The sequence below is a fragment of the Rhipicephalus microplus genome, chromosome X, assembly GCF_043290135.1.
Source record: "Rhipicephalus microplus isolate Deutch F79 chromosome X, USDA_Rmic, whole genome shotgun sequence".
Classification (NCBI taxonomy): domain Eukaryota; kingdom Metazoa; phylum Arthropoda; class Arachnida; order Ixodida; family Ixodidae; genus Rhipicephalus; species Rhipicephalus microplus.
In genome coordinates, this window is record NC_134710.1 from 352,248,252 (window position 1) to 352,267,693 (window position 19,442).

A 19,442-nucleotide genomic window follows, 5' to 3' on the forward strand; every position below is an offset into this window, starting at 1 on the left:
TGCTTGTTTATGCTTGCTTAGGCCTATGTTTGCTTACGCCTATGCTTGCTTATGCTTATGCTTGCTTATGTTTATGCTTCCTTATGCTTATGCTTGCTTGTGCTTGCTTAAGCTTATGCTTGCGTATGCTTGTGCCGGCTTATGTTTATGCTTGCTTATGCTTATGCTTGCTTAGACTTATGCTTGCTTATGGTTATGCTTGCTTATGCTAATGCTTGCTTAGGCCTCTTCTTGCTTATGCAGGTGTTTGCTTATGCAGATGCATGCTTATGCTGATGCTTGCTTATGCCTGTGCTTGCTTATGCCTATGCTTGCTTATGCTTGTTTATGCTTTTGCTTGCTTAGGCTTGCTTATTCTTGCTTATGCTTGCTTATGTTTATGCTTATGCTTGCCTAAAGTTATGCTTGCTTATGCTTATGCTTGCTGACGCCTATGCTTGCTTATGTTTGCTTCTGCTTCTGCTTGCTTATAGTTGCTTATGCTTATGCTTGCTTATCCTTATGCTTGCTTATGCTTATGATTGTTATGCCTATGCTTGCTTATGCTTGCTTATACTTGCTTATGCTCATACTTATTCTTGCTTCTGCTCGCCTATGCTTGCTTATGCTTATGCTTGCCTATGCTTATGTTTGTATATGCCTATGCTTGTTTATACTTATGCTTGCTTATGCTTGTGCTTGCTTATTCCTATACTTCTTGATGCCTGCTTATGCTTACTTATGTTTATGCTTGCTAACGCTTGCTTATGCTTGCTTATGTTTACTCAAGCTTTTGCTTGCTTATACCTACTCATTCTTATGCTTGCCTATGCTTATGCTTGTATATGCCTACGCTTATGCTTGCTTATGCTTAGTTCTGCTTGCTTATGTTTGTGCTTACTTATTCTTAAGCTTATGCTTGTTTATGCTTGCTCATGCTTGCTCATGCTTCTTATGCTTATGCTTGCTTGTGCTTATGCTTATGCTTGATTATGTTTATGCATGCTTATGCTTGCTTATGGGTATGCTTGCTTATGCTTACGCTTGCTTATGTCTATGCTTGCTTATGCTTATGCTTGCTTATGCTTAGGCTTGTTTATGCCTATGCTTGCTTATGCTTGTGCTTGCTTATGCTTAGGCTTGCTTATGGTTTTGCTTTCTTATGCTTATGCTTGCATATGCTTGCTTACACTTATGCTTGCATATACTTATGCTTGCTTATGCTTGCTTATGCTTACTCATGCTTATGCTTGCTTATTCTTACTCAAGCTTTTTCTTGCTTATGTTTATGCTTTCTTATACTTATGCTTATGTTCGCTTATGCTTTTGCTTGCTTATGCTTATGCTTTCTTATGCCTACACTTGCTTATGCTTGCTTATGCTTGTTTATGAATATGCTTATGCTTGCTTATGCTTGCTTATACTTATGCTTGATTATGCATATGCTTTCTTAGGCTTATGCTTGCATATGCTTGCTTATGCTTATGCTTGCTAATGCTTATGCTTGCTTATGCTTGCTTATGCCTATGCATGCATATGCTTGTTTCTGATTGCTTTTCTCATGCTTGCTTATTCTTATGCTTGCTTACGCTTATGCTGGCATATGCTTGCTTATGATTATGATTATTCATGCTTGCTTATGCTTATGCTTGCCTATGCTTGCTTATGCTTATGCTTGTTTATGCCTATGCTTGCTTATGGTTATGCTTGCTTATGCCTATGCCTGCTTATGCCTATGCTTGTTCATGCTTATGCTTGCTTATGCTTGCTTTTCATTATGCTTGCTTATGCACGTGCTTGCTTATGCCTATGCTTGCTTCTCCTTATGCTTATGCTTGCTTCTGCTGGATTATGCTTGCTCATGCTTGCATATGCTTACGCTTGTTTATGCTTATGCTTGCTTATGGGTGCTTATGCTTAAGCTTGCTTATGCCTAGGATTGCTTATGCTTATGCTTGGTTATGCTTGTGCTTGTTTATGCTTATGCTTACTTATGGTTATGCTAGCTTATGCTTGCTTATACTTGCTTATGTTTTTATGCTTGCTTATGCCTATGCTTATGCTTGCTTATGCTTTTATGTTTGCTTATGCTTATGCTTGCATATGCTTTTGCTTGCTTATGCTTATGCTTGATTTTGCTTGCTTCTGCTTTCTTACGCTTATTCTTACTTCTCCTTATGCTTAAGCTTGCTTATGCTTGCTCATGCTTGCTTATACTTGCCTATGCTTATGCTTGCTTATGCTTATGATTGCTTATGCCTATGCTTGCTTATGCTTGCTCATACTTGCTTATGCTCATACTTATTCTTGCTTCTGCTTGCATATGCTTCTTATGTTATGTTTGTTTATGCTTATGTTTGCTTATACTTATGCTTTCTTATGTCTATGCTTACTTATGCTTGCTTATGCTTATGTTTGTTTACACTTGTGCTTGCTTATGCTTAGGCTTGCTTATGCTTATGCTCGCTTATGCTTGTGCTTGCTTATGCTTATGATTGCTTATGGTTATGCTTGCTTATTCTTATACTTGCCTATGCTTGCCTATGCTTATGCTTGCTTATGCTTGCTTATGCTTATGTTTGTTTATGCTTAAGCTTGCTTATACTTATGCTTGCTTATGTCTATGCTTACTTATGCTTGCCTATGCTCATGGTTGTTTATGGTTATGATTGCTTATGCTTATGTTTGCTTATGCTTGTGCTTGCTTATGCTTAGGCTTGCTTATGCTTGCTTATGCTTATTATTGCCCATGGTTATTCTGCTTATTCTTATACTTCCTGATGGTTGCTTATACTTATATTATGCTTGCTAATTCTTGCTTATGCTTGCTTATGCTTACTCATGCTTTTGCTTGCTTATACCTACTCATTCTTATTCTTGCCTATGCTTATGCTTGCATATGCCTAGGCTCATGCTTGCATATGCTTGCTTTTGCTTGCTTCTGCTTGCTTATACTTATGCTTGCTTATGATTATGCTTGCTTATGCTTGCTAATGCTTGCTTCTGCTTGCTCATGCTTGCTTATGCTTATGCTTGCTTGTGCTTATGCTTATGCTTGCTTATGTTTATGCTTGCTTATGCTTGCTTATGGTTACGCTTGCTTATGCTTATGCCTGCTTATGTCTATGCTTGCCTATACTTGCTTATGCTTATGCTTGCTTATGTTTAGGCTTGTTTATGCTTATGTTTGCTTATGCTTGTGCTTGCTTATGCTTAAGCTTGCTTATGGTTATGCTTGCTTATGCTTATGCTTGCATATGCTTGCTTATGCTTGATTATGCTCATGCATGCAATCTGCTTGCTTCTGATTGATTTTCTTATGCTTGCTTATCCTTATGCTTGCTTATGCTTATGATTATTTATGCTTGCTTATGCTTATGCTTGCCTATGCTTGCTTATGCTTATGATTGCTTATGCTTGCTTATGCTTATGGTTGTTTGTGCTTATGCTTATGCTTGCTTATGCCTATGCCTGCCTATGCTTGCTTATGCTTGCTTATGCCAATGTTTGTTAGGCTTTTGCTTGCTTATGCCTATACTTGCTTATGCTTATGCTTTTGCTTGCTTATGCTTACTTATGCTTATCCTTGATTTTGCTTGCTTATGCTCATGCTGGCTTATTCCTGTGTTTGTTAATGCTTAAGCTTGCTTATGCTTGCTTACGCTTATGCTTGGTGTGCTTTCTTGTGCTTATGCTTGCTTATGCTTGGTTATGCCTATGCTTGCTTATGCCTAAATTTGCTTATATTTGCTTGTGCTTATGGTTGTTTATGCTTATGATTGCTTATGCTTGATTAGGCTTATGCTTACTTTTGCTTATGCTTGCTTATCCTTATGCTTGTTTATGCTTTTGCTTGTTATGCTTGTTTATGTTAATGCTTGCTCAAGGTTATGCTTGCATATGCTTGTGCTTGTTTATGCTAATGCTTGCTCATGCTTATGCCTGCTTATGCTTTTGCTTACTTATGCTTATGCTTGCTTAAACCTATATTTGCTTATGCCTATACTTGCTCATGCTTATTCTTGCTTATACTTATTCTTGCTTATGATGATGCTTGCTTATGCTGATGCTTGCTTATGCTTAAGCTTGCTTAAGCCTATGCTTGCTTATGCTGATGCTTGATTCTGCTTACTTCTGCTTGCTTATGCTTAAGCTTGCTTATCCTTATGCTTGCTTATGCTTATGCTCGATAATGCTTATGATTATGCTTGCTTATGTTTTTGCTTGCTTATGCTTGCTTATGCTTGTTTATGGTTATGCTCTCTTATGCTTTTGCTTGCCTATGCCCATACTTGGTTATGCTTGGTTATGCTTGCTTATGCTTAAGCTTGCTTATGCTTACGCTTTTTATGCATATGCTTGATTATGCCTATGCTTGCTTATGCGTACTCATGCCTATGCTTGCTTATGCTAATACTTGCATATGCTTATGCTTGCTTATGCCTTTGCTTGCTTATACCTATGGTTTCTTATGCTTATGCTCGCTTCTGCTTATGCTTCTGCTTGCTTATGCTTGCTTATGCTTATGGTTACTTATGCTTATGCTTGCTTATTCCTATGCTTGCCTATGTTTGCTTATGCCTATTCTTGCTTATGCTTGCTTATGCTGATGTTTCCTTATGCTTATGCTTGCCTATGCTTGTGCTTGCTTTTGCTTGTGCTTGCTTATGATTATGCTTGATTATCCTTATGCTTGCTTATGCTTACTCATGCTTATGCTAATACTTGCATATGCTTATGCTTGTTTATGCCTTTGCTTGCTTATACCTATGGTTGCTTATGCTTATCCTCGCTTATGCTTGCTTATGCTTATGCTTCTGCCTGCTTCGCCTTGCTTATGCTTGCTTATGCTTATGGTAACTTATGCCTATGCTTGCTTATTCCTATGCTTGATTATGCTTGCTTATGCTTACGCTTGCTTATGCTTGCTTATGCCTATGCCTGCCTATGCTTGCTTATGCTGATGTTTGCTTGTGCCCATGCTTGCCTATGCTTATGCTTGCTTATGCTTATGCTTGCTTTTGCTTAAGCTTGCCTATGCTTATGCTTGCTTATGCTGATGCTTGGTTATGCCTATGCTTGCTTATGCTTGTTTATGCTTTTGCTTGCTTATGCTTGCTTATGATTATGCTTGCTTATTCTTATGCTTATGTTTGCCTAAAGTTATGCTTGCTTATGCTTGCTGATGCCTATGCTTGCTTACGTTTGCTTATGCTTATGCTTCTGTTTGCTTTTGCTTGCTCCTGCTTGTTGATGCTTATGTTTGCTTATGCCTATGCTTGCTTATGCTTATGCTTGATCATGCTTATGCTTGCTTATGCCAATGTTTGTAAGGCTTTTGCTTGCTCATGCATATACTTGCTTATGCTTATGCTTTTGCTTGCTTATGCTTACTTATGCTTATCCTTGATTTTGCTTGCTTATGCTCATGCTTGCTTATTCCTGTGTTTGTTAATGCTTAAGCTTGCTTATGCTTATGCTTGGTTGTGCTTTCTCTTGCTTATGCTTGGTTATGCCTATGCTTGCTTATGCTTATATTTGCTTATATTTGCTTGTGCTCATGGTTGTTTATGCTTATGATTGCTTATGCTTCATTAGGCTTATGCTTGCTTATGCTTATGCTTGCTTATGCTTATGCTTGCTTATGCTTATGCTTGCTTATGCCTATGCTTGTTAAGCTTTTGCTTTATGCCTATGCTTGCTTATGCTTATGCTTTTGCTTGCTTATGCTTATGCTTGTTTAAGCTTATGCTTGCTTATGCTTACTTTTGCTGATGCTTGATTATGCTCATGCTTGCTTATGGCTGTGCTTGTTTATACTTAAGCTTGCTTATGCCTATGCTTGCTTATGCTTAGTTATGCCTATGCTTGCTTATGCTTATGTTTGCTTGTATTTGCTTGTGCTTATAGTTGTTTATGCTTAAGATTGCTCCTCCTTGATTAGGCTTATGCTTGCTTGTGCTTATGCTTACTCTTGCTTATGCTTGCTTATGCTTTCTTATGCTTATGCTTACTTATGCTTACTTATGCTTATGCTTGTTTATGCTTATGCTTGTTATCCTTGTGTATGCTTATGCTTGTTTATGCTAATGCTTGCTCATGGTTTTGCTTGCGTATGCTTGTGCTTGTTTATGCTAATGCTTGCTCAGGCTTATGCTTGCTTATGCTTATGCTTGCTTATACTTATTCTTGCTTTTGCTGATGCTTGCTTAGGCTGATGATTGCTTATGCTTAAGCTTGCTTAAGCTATGCTTGCTTATGCTGATGCTTGCTTCTGCTTACTTATGCTTATACTTCTGCTTACTTCTGCTTGCATATGCTTAAGCTTGCTTATGCTTATGCTTGATTATTCTTATGCTTGCTTATGCTTGCTTATGGTTATGCTCTCTTATGCTTTTCCTTGCCTATGCCCATGCTTGCTTATGCTTGGTTATGCTTGCTTATGCTTACGCTTTTTATGCATATGCTTGCTTATGCTTATGCTTGCTTATGCATATGCTTGTTTATGCTTATGCTTGTTTATGCTTGCTTAGGCCTATGTTTGCTTACGCCTATGCTTGCTTATGCTTATGCTTGCTTATGTTTATGCTTCCTTATGCTTATGCTTGCTTGTGCTTGCTTAAGCTTATGCTTGCGTATGCTTGTGCCGGCTTATGTTTATGCTTGCTTATGCTTATGCTTGCTTAGACTTATGCTTGCTTATGGTTATGCTTGCTTATGCTAATGCTTGCTTAGGCCTCTTCTTGCTTATGCAGGTGTTTGCTTATGCAGATGCATGCTTATGGTGATGCTTGCTCATGCCTGTGCTTGCTTATGCCTATGCTTGCTTATGCTTGTTTATGCTTTTGCTTGCTTATGCTTGCTTATTCTTGCTTATGCTTGCTTATGTTTATGCTTATGCTTGCCTAAAGTTATGCTTGCTTATGCTTATGCTTGCTGATGCCTATGCTTGCTTATGTTTGCTTCTGCTTCTGCTTGCTTATAGTTGCTTATGCTTATGCTTGCTTATCCTTATGCTTGATTATGCTTATGATTGTTATGCCTATGCTTGCTTATGCTTGCTTATACTTGCTTATGCTCATACTTATTCTTGCTTCTGCTTGCCTATGCTTGCTTATGCTTATGCTTGCCTAAGCTTATGTTTGTATATGCTTATGCTTGTTTATACTATGCTTGCTTATGCTTGTGCTTGCTTATTCTTATACTTCCTGATGCCTGCTTATGCTTGCTAATGCTTGCTTTTGCTTGCTTATACCTACTCATTCTTATGCTTGCCTATGCTTATGCTTGTATATGCCTACGCTTATGCTTGCTTATGCTTGGTTCTGCTTGCTTATGTTTGTGCTTACTTATTCTTAAGCTTTTGCTTGCTTATGCTTGCTCATGCTTGCTCATGCTTCTTATGCTTATGCTTGCTTGTGCTTATGCTTTTGCTTGATTATGTTTATGCTTGCTTATGCTTGCTTATGTGCATGCTTGCTTATGCTTACGCTTGCTTATGTCTATGCTTGCTTATGCTTATGCTTGCTTATGCTCAGGCTTGTTTATGCCTATGCTTGCTTATGCTTGTGCTTGCTTATGCTTAGGCTTGCTTATGGTTATGCTTTCTTATGCTTATGCTTGCATATGCTTGCTTACACTTATGCTTGCATATACTTATGCTTGCTTATGCTTGCTTATGCTTACTCATGCTGTTGCTTGCTTATTCTTACTCAAGCTTTTTCTTGCTTATGTTTATGCTTTCTTATACTTATGCTTATGCTCGCTTATGCTTTTGCTTGCTTATGCTTATGCTTGCTTATGCTTATGCTTTCTTATGCCTACACTTGCTTATGCTTGTTTATGAATATGCTTATGCTTTCTTACGCTTGCTTATGCTTATACTTGATTATGCATATGCTTTCTTAGGCTTATGCTTGCATATGCTTGCTTATGCTTATGCTTGCTAATGCTTATGCTTGCTTATGCTTGCTTATGCCTATGCATGCATATGCTTGCTTCTGATTGCTTTTCTTATGCTTGCTTATTTTTATGCTTGCTTATGCTTATGCTGGCATATGCTTGCTTATGATTATGATTATTCATGCCTGCTTATGCTTATGCTTGCCTATGCTTGCTTATGCTTATGCTTGTTTATGCCTATGCTTGCTTATGCCGATGCTTGCTTATGCATATGCTTGTTCATGCTTATGCTTGATTAGGCTTGCTTTTCATTATGCTTGCTTATGCACGTGATTGCTTATGCCTATGCTTGCCTAAGCTTGCTTCTCTTTATGCTTATACTTGCTTCTACTGGATTATGCTTGCTTATGCTTGCTTATGCTTACGCTTGTTTATGCTTATGCTTGCTTATGGGTGCTTATGCTTAAGCTTGCTTATGCCTAGGCTTGCTTATGCTTATGCTTGCTTATGGTATGTTTGTTTACACTTGTGCTTGCTTATGCTTAGGCTTGCTTATGCTTATGCTCGCTTATGCTTGTGCTTGCTTATGCTTAAGATTGCTTATGGTTATGCTTGATTATTCTTATACTTGCCTATGCTTGCTTATGCTTATGCTTGCTTATGCTTGCTTATGCTTATGTTTGTTTATGCTTAAGCTTGCTTATACTTATGCTTGCTTATGTCATGCTTACTTATGCTTGCCTATGCTCATGGTTGTTTATGGTTATGATTGCTTATGCTTATGTTTGCTTATGCTTGTGCTTGCTTATGCTTAGGCTCGCCTATGCTTGCTTATGCTTATTATTGCCTATGGTTATTCTGCTTATTCTTATACTTCCTGATGGTTGCTTATACTATATATTATATTATATTATATTATATTATATACTATATATATTATATTATGCTTGCTAATTCTTGCTTATGCTTGCTTATGCTTACTCATGCTTTTGCTTGCTTATACCTACTCATTCTTATTCTTGCCTATGCTTATGCTTGCATATGCCTAGGCTCATGCTTGCATATGCTTGCTTCTGCTTGCTTATACTTATGCTTGCTTATGATTATGCTTGCTTATGCTTGCTAATGCTTGCTTCTGCTTGCTCATGCTTGCTTATGCTTATGCTTGCTTGTGTTTATGCTTATGCTTGCTTATGCCTATGCTTGCTTATGTTTAGGCTTGCTTATGCTTATGTTTGCTTATGCTTGTGCTTGCTTATGCTTAAGCTTGCTTATGGTTATGCTTGCTTATGCTTATGCTTGCATATGCTTGCTTATGCTTGATTATGCTCATGCATGCATCTGCTTGCTTCTGATTGATTTTCTTATGCTTGCTTATCCTTATGCTTGCTTATGCTTATGATTATTAATGCTTGCTTATGCCTATGGTTGTTTATGCTTATGCTTATGCTTGATTATGTCTATCTCTGCTTATGCCTATGCTTGTTCATTTTATGCTTGCTTATGCTTATGCTTGCTTATCCTTATGCTTGCTTATGGATATGCTCTCTTATGCCTATGCTTGCTTATGCTTGCTTTTCCTTATGCTTCTGCTGGAATATGATTGCTTATGCTTACGCTTGCAAATCCTTATGCTTGCTTAAGCTCATGCTTGCTTATGCTTATGCTTGTTTATGCTTAAGCTTGCTTATACTTACGCTTGCTTATGTCTATGCTTATTTATGCTTGCCTATGCTTATGGTTGTTTATGCTTATGCTTGCTTATGCTTGTGCTTGCTTATGGCTAGACTTGCTTTTGCTTATGCTTGTACTTGCTTATGCCTATGCTTGCTTATGTTTATGCTTGCTTATGCTTTTATGCTTGCTTATGCTTATGCTTGCATATGCTTATGCTTGCTTATGCTTATGCTTGCTTATGCCTATGCTTGCTTATACTTGCTTATGTTCATGCTTATTCTTGCTTCTGCTTGCCCATGCTTGCTTATGCTTATGCTTGCTTATGCTTATGTTTGTTTATGCTTATGCTTGCTTATACTTATGCTTGCTTATTCTTATGGTTGTTTTTTCTTATGATTGCTTATGCTTATGTTTGCTTATGCTTGTGCTTGCTTATGCTTAGGCTTGCTTCGCTTATGCTTGCTTATGCTTGTGCTTGCTTATGCTTATAATTGCTTATGATTATGCTTGCGTATTTCTATACTTGCTTATGCTTGCTTATTCCTACTCATTCTTATGCTTGCTTATGCTTATGCTTGCATATGCCTATGCTTATGCCTGCTTATGTTTGCTTTTGCTTGCTTCTGCTTGCTTCTTCTTGCTTATGTTTATGCTTACTTATCCTTATGCTTATGCTTGCTAATGCTTGCTCATGCTTGCTTATGCTTATGCTTGCTTCTGCTTATGCTACTGCTTGCTTATGTTTATGCTTGCTTATGCCTATGCTTGCTTATGGTTATGCTGCTTATGCTTATGCTTGCTTATGTCTATCTTGCTTATGCTATGGTTGCTTATGCTTAGGCTTGTTTATGCTTATGCTTGCTCATGGGTGCTTATGCTTAAGCTTTCCTATGCCTAGGCTTGCTTATGCTTATGCTTGGTTATGCTTGTGCTTGTTTATGCTTATGCTTACTTATGGTTATGCTTGCTTATGCTTTTATGTTTGCTTATGCTTTTAATGCTTTTGCTTGCTTATGCTTATGCTTGATTTTGCTTGCTTCTGCTTTCTTACGCTTATGCTTACTTCTCCTTATGCTTACGCTTGCTTATGCTTGCTCATGCTTGCTTATGCTCATACTTATTCTTGCTTCTGCTTGCATATGCTTGATTATGCTTATGCTTGATTATGCTTATGCTTGCTTATGTTATGTTTGTTTATGCTTATGTTTGCTTATACTTATGCTCGCTCATGTCTATGCTTACTTATGCTTGCTTATGCTTATGTTTGTTTACACTTGTGCTTGCTTATGCTTAGGCTTGCTTAAGCTTATGCTCGCTTATGCTTGTGCTTGCTTATGCTTATGATTGCTTATGGGTATGCTTGCTTATTCTTATACTTGCCTATGCTTGCTTATGCTTATGCTTGCTTATGCTTGCTTGTGCTTATGTTTGTTTATGCTTAAGCTTGCTTATACTTATGCTTGCTTATGTCTATGCTTACTTATGATTGCCTATGCTCATGGTTGTTTATGCTTATGATTGCTTATGCTTATGTTTGCTTATGCTTGTGCTTGCTTATGCTTAGGCTTGCTTATGCCTATGCTTGCTCATGCTTAATATTGCCTATGGTCATTCTGCTTATTCTTATACTTCCTGATGGTTGCTTATACTTACTTATGTTTATGCTTGCTAATTCTTGCTTATGCTTGCTTATGCTTACTCATGCTTTTGCTTGCTTATACCCACTCATTCCTATTCTTGCCTATGCTTATGCTTGCATATATCTAGGCTCATGCTTGCATATGCTTGCTTTTGCTTGTTTCTGCTTGCTCATGCTTATGCTTGCTTATGCTTGCTAATGCTTGCTTCTGCTTGCTCATGCTTGCTTATGCTTATGCTTGCTTGCGCTTATGCTTATGCTTGCTTATGTTTATGCTTGCTTATGCTTGCTTATGGTTATGCTTGCTTATGCTTGCTTATGGTTATGCTTGCTTACACTTGCTTATGCTTATGCTTGCTTATGTTTAGTCTTGTTTATGCTTACGTTTGCTTATGCTTGTGCTTGCTTACGCTTAAGCTTGCTTATGGTTATGCTTGCTTATGCTTATGCTTGCATATGTTTGCTTATGCTTGATTATGCTCATGCACGCATCTGCTTGCTTCTGATTGATTTTCTTATGCTTGCTTATCCTTATGCTTGCTTATGCTTATGATTATTTATGCTTGCTTATGCTTATGCTTGCCTATGCCTGCTTATGCTTATGATTGATTATGCTTGCTTATGCTTAAGGTTGTTTATGCTTATGCTTATGCTTGCTTATGCCTATGTCTGCTTATGGTTATGCTTGTTCATTTTATGCTTGCTTATGCTTATGCTTGCTTATTCTTATGCTTTCTTATGCATATGCTCTCTTATGCCTATGCTTGCTTATGCTTGCTTATCGTTATGTTTCTGCTGGAATATGATTGCTTATGCTTATGCTTGCTTATCCTTATGCTTGCTTAAGCTCATGCTTGCTGATGCTTATGCTTGTTTAAGGTTCTGCTTGCTTATGCATGCTTATGCTTATGTTAGTTTATGCTTATGCTTGCTTATACTTATGCTTGCTTATGTTTATGCCTGCTTATGCTTGCTTATGCTTATGCATGCTTATGCTTGCTTAGGCTTACTTATGCCTACGTTTGCTTAAGCTTGCTTATGCTTATGCTTGCTTATCCTTATGGTTGCTTAAGCTTGCTTACTCTTCTGCTTGCTTATTCTTCTGCTTGCTTATGCTTATGCTTGCTCATGCTTGCTTATGCTCATGCTTCTTATGCTTGCTTATGCTTGCCTATGCTTATGCTTGCTTATGCTTATGCTTGCTTTTGCTTAAGCTTGCCTATGCTTATGCTTGCTTATGCTGATGCTTGGTTATGCCAATGCTTGCTTATGCTTGTTTATGCTTTTGCTTGCTTATGCTTGCTTATGAATATGCTTGCTTATTCTTATGCTTATGTTTGCCTAAAGTTATGCTTGCTTAGGCTTATGCTTGCTGATGCGTATGCTTGGTTACGTTTGCTTATGCCTATGCTTCTGTTTGCTTTTGCTTGCTCCTGCTTGTTGATGCTTATGTTTGCTTATGCCTATGCTTGCTTATGCTTGCTTATGCTTATGCTTGATCATGCTTATGCTTGCTTGCGCTTATGCTTGCTTATGTTTGTTTATGGTTATGCTCTCTTGTGCTTTTGCTTGCCTATGCCCATGCTTGGTTATGCTTGGTTATGCTTGCTTATGCTTACGCTTTTTATGCATATGCTTGATTATGCCTATGCTTGCTTATGCTTACTCATGCCTATGCTTGCTTATGCTAATACTTGCATAAGCTTATACTTGCTTATGCCTTTGCTTGCTTATACCTATGGTTGCTTATGCTTATGTTCGCTTTTGCTTACTTATGCTTCTGCTTGCCTATGCTTGCTTATACTTATGGTTACTTATGCTTATGCTTGGTTATTCCTATGCTTGCCTATGCTTGCTTATGCTTACACAACTTATGCCTATTCTTGCTTATGCTTATGCTTGCTTATGCTGATGTTTGCTTATGCTTATGCTTGCCTATGCTCATGCTTGCTTATGCTTGCTTTTGCTTATGCTTGCTTATGCTTATGCTTGCTTTCAGACGCTTGCTTATGCTGATGCTTGGTTATGCTTATGCTTGCTTATGCTTGCTTATGATTATGCTTGCTTAGTCTTATGCTTTTGTTTGCCTAAAGTTATGCTTGCTTATGCTTATGCCTGCTGATGCCTATGCTTGCTTATGTTTGCTTATGCCTATGCTTCTGTTTGCTTGCGCTTGCTCCTGCTTGCTTATGCTTATGTTTGCTTATGCCCATGCTTGCTTATGCTTATGCTTGCTTATGCTTATGCTTGATTAGGCTTATGCTTGCCTATGCTTGCTTATGCTTTTGCTTGCTCATGCTTATGCTTGCCTATGCTTACACTTGCTTATGCTTACTTTTGCTTATGCTTGATTATGCTCATGCTTGCTTATGTCTGTGCTTGTTTATGCTTAAGCTTGCTTATGCTTATGCTTGCTTATGCTTAGTTATGCCTATGGTTTCTTATGGTTATGTTTGCTTGTATTTGCTTGTGCTTATAGTTGTTTATGCTTAAGATTGCTCCTCCTTGATTAGGCTTATGCTTGCTTGTGCTTATGCTTACTCTTGCTTATGCTTGCTTATGCTTATGCTTGCTTATGCCTATGCTTGTTAAGCTTTTGCTTTATGCCTATGCTTGCTTATGCTTATGCTTTTGCTTGCTTATGCTTATGCTTGCTTATGCTTACGCTTGCTTATGCTTACCTTTGCTGATGCTTGATTATGCTTAAGCTTGCTTATGCCTATGCTTGCTTATGCTTAGTTATGCCTATGCTTGCTTATGCTTATGTTTGCTTGTATTTGCTTGTGCTTATAGTTGTTTATGCTTAAGATTGCTCCTCCTTGATTAGGCTTATGCTTGCTTGTGCTTATGCTTACTCTTGCTTATGCTTGCTTATGCTTATGCTTTCTTATGCTTATGCTTACTTATGCTTGCATATGCTTACGCTTGTTTATGATTATGCTTGCTTATGCTTGCTCATGCTTGCTTATGCTTACTTATGCTTATGCTTGTTTATGCTTATGCTTGTTATCCTTGTGTATGCTTATGCTTGTTTATGCTAATGCTTGCTCATGGTTTTGCTTGCGTATGCTTGTGCTTGTTTATGCTAATGCTTGCTCAGGCTTATGCTTGCTTATGCTTATGCTTGCTTATACTTATTCTTGCTTTTGCTGATGCTTGCTTAGGCTGATGATTGCTTATGCTTAAGCTTGCTTAAGCTATGCTTGCTTATGCTGATGCTTGCTTCTGCTTACTTATGCTTATACTTCTGCTTACTTCTGCTTGCATATGCTTAAGCTTGCTTATGCTTATGCTTGATTATTCTTATGCTTGCTTATGCTTGCTTATGGTTATGCTCTCTTATGCTTTTCCTTGCCTATGCCCATGCTTGCTTATGCTTGGTTATGCTTGCTTATGCTTACGCTTTTTATGCATATGCTTGCTTATGCTTATGCTTGCTTATGCATATGCTTGTTTATGCTTATGCTTGTTTATGCTTGCTTAGGCCTATGTTTGCTTACGCCTATGCTTGCTTATGCTTATGCTTGCTTATGTTTATGCTTCCTTATGCTTATGCTTGCTTGTGCTTGCTTAAGCTTATGCTTGCGTATGCTTGTGCCGGCTTATGTTTATGCTTGCTTATGCTTATGCTTGCTTAGACTTATGCTTGCTTATGGTTATGCTTGCTTATGCTAATGCTTGCTTAGGCCTCTTCTTGCTTATGCAGGTGTTTGCTTATGCAGATGCATGCTTATGCTGATGCTTGCTTATGCCTGTGCTTGCTTATGCCTATGCTTGCTTATGCTTGTTTATGCTTTTGCTTGCTTAGGCTTGCTTATTCTTGCTTATGCTTGCTTATGTTTATGCTTATGCTTGCCTAAAGTTATGCTTGCTTATGCTTATGCTTGCTGACGCCTATGCTTGCTTATGTTTGCTTCTGCTTCTGCTTGCTTATAGTTGCTTATGCTTATGCTTGCTTATCCTTATGCTTGCTTATGCTTATGATTGTTATGCCTATGCTTGCTTATGCTTGCTTATACTTGCTTATGCTCATACTTATTCTTGCTTCTGCTCGCCTATGCTTGCTTATGCTTATGCTTGCCTATGCTTATGTTTGTATATGCCTATGCTTGTTTATACTTATGCTTGCTTATGCTTGTGCTTGCTTATTCCTATACTTCTTGATGCCTGCTTATGCTTACTTATGTTTATGCTTGCTAACGCTTGCTTATGCTTGCTTATGTTTACTCAAGCTTTTGCTTGCTTATACCTACTCATTCTTATGCTTGCCTATGCTTATGCTTGTATATGCCTACGCTTATGCTTGCTTATGCTTAGTTCTGCTTGCTTATGTTTGTGCTTACTTATTCTTAAGCTTATGCTTGTTTATGCTTGCTCATGCTTGCTCATGCTTCTTATGCTTATGCTTGCTTGTGCTTATGCTTATGCTTGATTATGTTTATGCATGCTTATGCTTGCTTATGGGTATGCTTGCTTATGCTTACGCTTGCTTATGTCTATGCTTGCTTATGCTTATGCTTGCTTATGCTTAGGCTTGTTTATGCCTATGCTTGCTTATGCTTGTGCTTGCTTATGCTTAGGCTTGCTTATGGTTTTGCTTTCTTATGCTTATGCTTGCATATGCTTGCTTACACTTATGCTTGCATATACTTATGCTTGCTTATGCTTGCTTATGCTTACTCATGCTTATGCTTGCTTATTCTTACTCAAGCTTTTTCTTGCTTATGTTTATGCTTTCTTATACTTATGCTTATGTTCGCTTATGCTTTTGCTTGCTTATGCTTGTGCTTTCTTATGCCTACACTTGCTTATGCTTGCTTATGCTTGTTTATGAATATGCTTATGCTTGCTTATGCTTGCTTATACTTATGCTTGATTATGCATATGCTTTCTTAGGCTTATGCTTGCATATGCTTGCTTATGCTTATGCTTGCTAATGCTTATGCTTGCTTATGCTTGCTTATGCCTATGCATGCATATGCTTGTTTCTGATTGCTTTTCTCATGCTTGCTTATTCTTATGCTTGCTTACGCTTATGCTGGCATATGCTTGCTTATGATTATGATTATTCATGCTTGCTTATGCTTATGCTTGCCTATGCTTGCTTATGCTTATGCTTGTTTATGCCTATGCTTGCTTATGGTTATGCTTGCTTATGCCTATGCCTGCTTATGCCTATGCTTGTTCATGCTTATGCTTGCTTATGCTTGCTTTTCATTATGCTTGCTTATGCACGTGCTTGCTTATGCCTATGCTTGCTTCTCCTTATGCTTATGCTTGCTTCTGCTGGATTATGCTTGCTCATGCTTGCATATGCTTACGCTTGTTTATGCTTATGCTTGCTTATGGGTGCTTATGCTTAAGCTTGCTTATGCCTAGGATTGCTTATGCTTATGCTTGGTTATGCTTGTGCTTGTTTATGCTTATGCTTACTTATGGTTATGCTAGCTTATGCTTGCTTATACTTGCTTATGTTTTTATGCTTGCTTATGCCTATGCTTATGCTTGCTTATGCTTTTATGTTTGCTTATGCTTATGCTTGCATATGCTTTTGCTTGCTTATGCTTATGCTTGATTTTGCTTGCTTCTGCTTTCTTACGCTTATTCTTACTTCTCCTTATGCTTAAGCTTGCTTATGCTTGCTCATGCTTGCTTATACTTGCCTATGCTTATGCTTGCTTATGCTTATGATTGCTTATGCCTATGCTTGCTTATGCTTGCTCATACTTGCTTATGCTCATACTTATTCTTGCTTCTGCTTGCATATGCTTCTTATGTTATGTTTGTTTATGCTTATGTTTGCTTATACTTATGCTTTCTTATGTCTATGCTTACTTATGCTTGCTTATGCTTATGTTTGTTTACACTTGTGCTTGCTTATGCTTAGGCTTGCTTATGCTTATGCTCGCTTATGCTTGTGCTTGCTTATGCTTATGATTGCTTATGGTTATGCTTGCTTATTCTTATACTTGCCTATGCTTGCCTATGCTTATGCTTGCTTATGCTTGCTTATGCTTATGTTTGTTTATGCTTAAGCTTGCTTATACTTATGCTTGCTTATGTCTATGCTTACTTATGCTTGCCTATGCTCATGGTTGTTTATGGTTATGATTGCTTATGCTTATGTTTGCTTATGCTTGTGCTTGCTTATGCTTAGGCTTGCTTATGCTTGCTTATGCTTATTATTGCCCATGGTTATTCTGCTTATTCTTATACTTCCTGATGGTTGCTTATACTTATATTATGCTTGCTAATTCTTGCTTATGCTTGCTTATGCTTACTCATGCTTTTGCTTGCTTATACCTACTCATTCTTATTCTTGCCTATGCTTATGCTTGCATATGCCTAGGCTCATGCTTGCATATGCTTGCTTTTGCTTGCTTCTGCTTGCTTATACTTATGCTTGCTTATGATTATGCTTGCTTATGCTTGCTAATGCTTGCTTCTGCTTGCTCATGCTTGCTTATGCTTATGCTTGCTTGTGCTTATGCTTATGCTTGCTTATGTTTATGCTTGCTTATGGTTACGCTTGCTTATGCTTATGCCTGCTTATGTCTATGCTTGCCTATACTTGCTTATGCTTATGCTTGCTTATGTTTAGGCTTGTTTATGCTTATGTTTGCTTATGCTTGTGCTTGCTTATGCTTAAGCTTGCTTATGGTTATGCTTGCTTATGCTTATGCTTGCATATGCTTGCTTATGCTTGATTATGCTCATGCATGCATCTGCTTGCTTCTGATTGATTTTCTTATGCTTGCTTATCCTTATGCTTGCTTATGCTTATGATTATTTATGCTTGCTTATGCTTATGCTTGCCTATGCTTGCTTATGCTTATGATTGCTTATGCTTGCTTATGCTTATGGTTGTTTGTGCTTATGCTTATGCTTGCTTATGCCTATGCCTGCCTATGCTTGCTTATGCTTGCTTATGCCAATGTTTGTTAGGCTTTTGCTTGCTTATGCCTATACTTGCTTATGCTTATGCTTTTGCTTGCTTATGCTTACTTATGCTTATCCTTGATTTTGCTTGCTTATGCTCATGCTGGCTTATTCCTGTGTTTGTTAATGCTTAAGCTTGCTTATGCTTGCTTACGCTTATGCTTGGTGTGCTTTCTTGTGCTTATGCTTGCTTATGCTTGGTTATGCCTATGCTTGCTTATGCCTAAATTTGCTTATATTTGCTTGTGCTTATAATTGTTTATGCTTATGATTGCTTATGCTTGATTAGGCTTATGCTTACTTTTGCTTATGCTTGCTTATCCTTATGCTTGTTTATGCTTTTGCTTGTTTTACTTGTTTATGTTAATGCTTGCTCAAGGTTATGCTTGCATATGCTTGTGCTTGTTTATGCTAATGCTTGCTCATGCTTATGCCTGCTTATGCTTTTGCTTACTTATGCTTATGCTTGCTTAAACCTATATTTGCTTATGCCTATACTTGCTCATGCTTATTCTTGCTTATACTTATTCTTGCTTATGATGATGCTTGCTTATGCTGATGCTTGCTTATGCTTAAGCTTGCTTAAGCCTATGCTTGCTTATGCTGATGCTTGATTCTGCTTACTTCTGCTTGCTTATGCTTAAGCTTGCTTATCCTTATGCTTGCTTATGCTTATGCTCGATAATGCTTATGATTATGCTTGCTTATGTTTTTGCTTGCTTATGCTTGCTTATGCTTGTTTATGGTTATGCTCTCTTATGCTTTTGCTTGCCTATGCCCATACTTGGTTATGCTTGGTTATGCTTGCTTATGCTTAAGCTTGCTTATGCTTACGCTTTTTATGCATATGCTTGATTATGCCTATGCTTGCTTATGCGTACTCATGCCTATGCTTGCTTATGCTAATACTTGCATATGCTTATGCTTGCTTATGCCTTTGCTTGCTTATACCTATGGTTTCTTATGCTTATGCTCGCTTCTGCTTATGCTTCTGCTTGCTTATGCTTGCTTATGCTTATGGTTACTTATGCTTATGCTTGCTTATTCCTATGCTTGCCTATGTTTGCTTATGCCTATTCTTGCTTATGCTTGCTTATGCTGATGTTTCCTTATGCTTATGCTTGCCTATGCTTGTGCTTGCTTTTGCTTGTGCTTGCTTATGATTATGCTTGATTATCCTTATGCTTGCTTATGCTTACTCATGCTTATGCTAATACTTGCATATGCTTATGCTTGTTTATGCCTTTGCTTGCTTATACCTATGGTTGCTTATGCTTATCCTCGCTTATGCTTGCTTATGCTTATG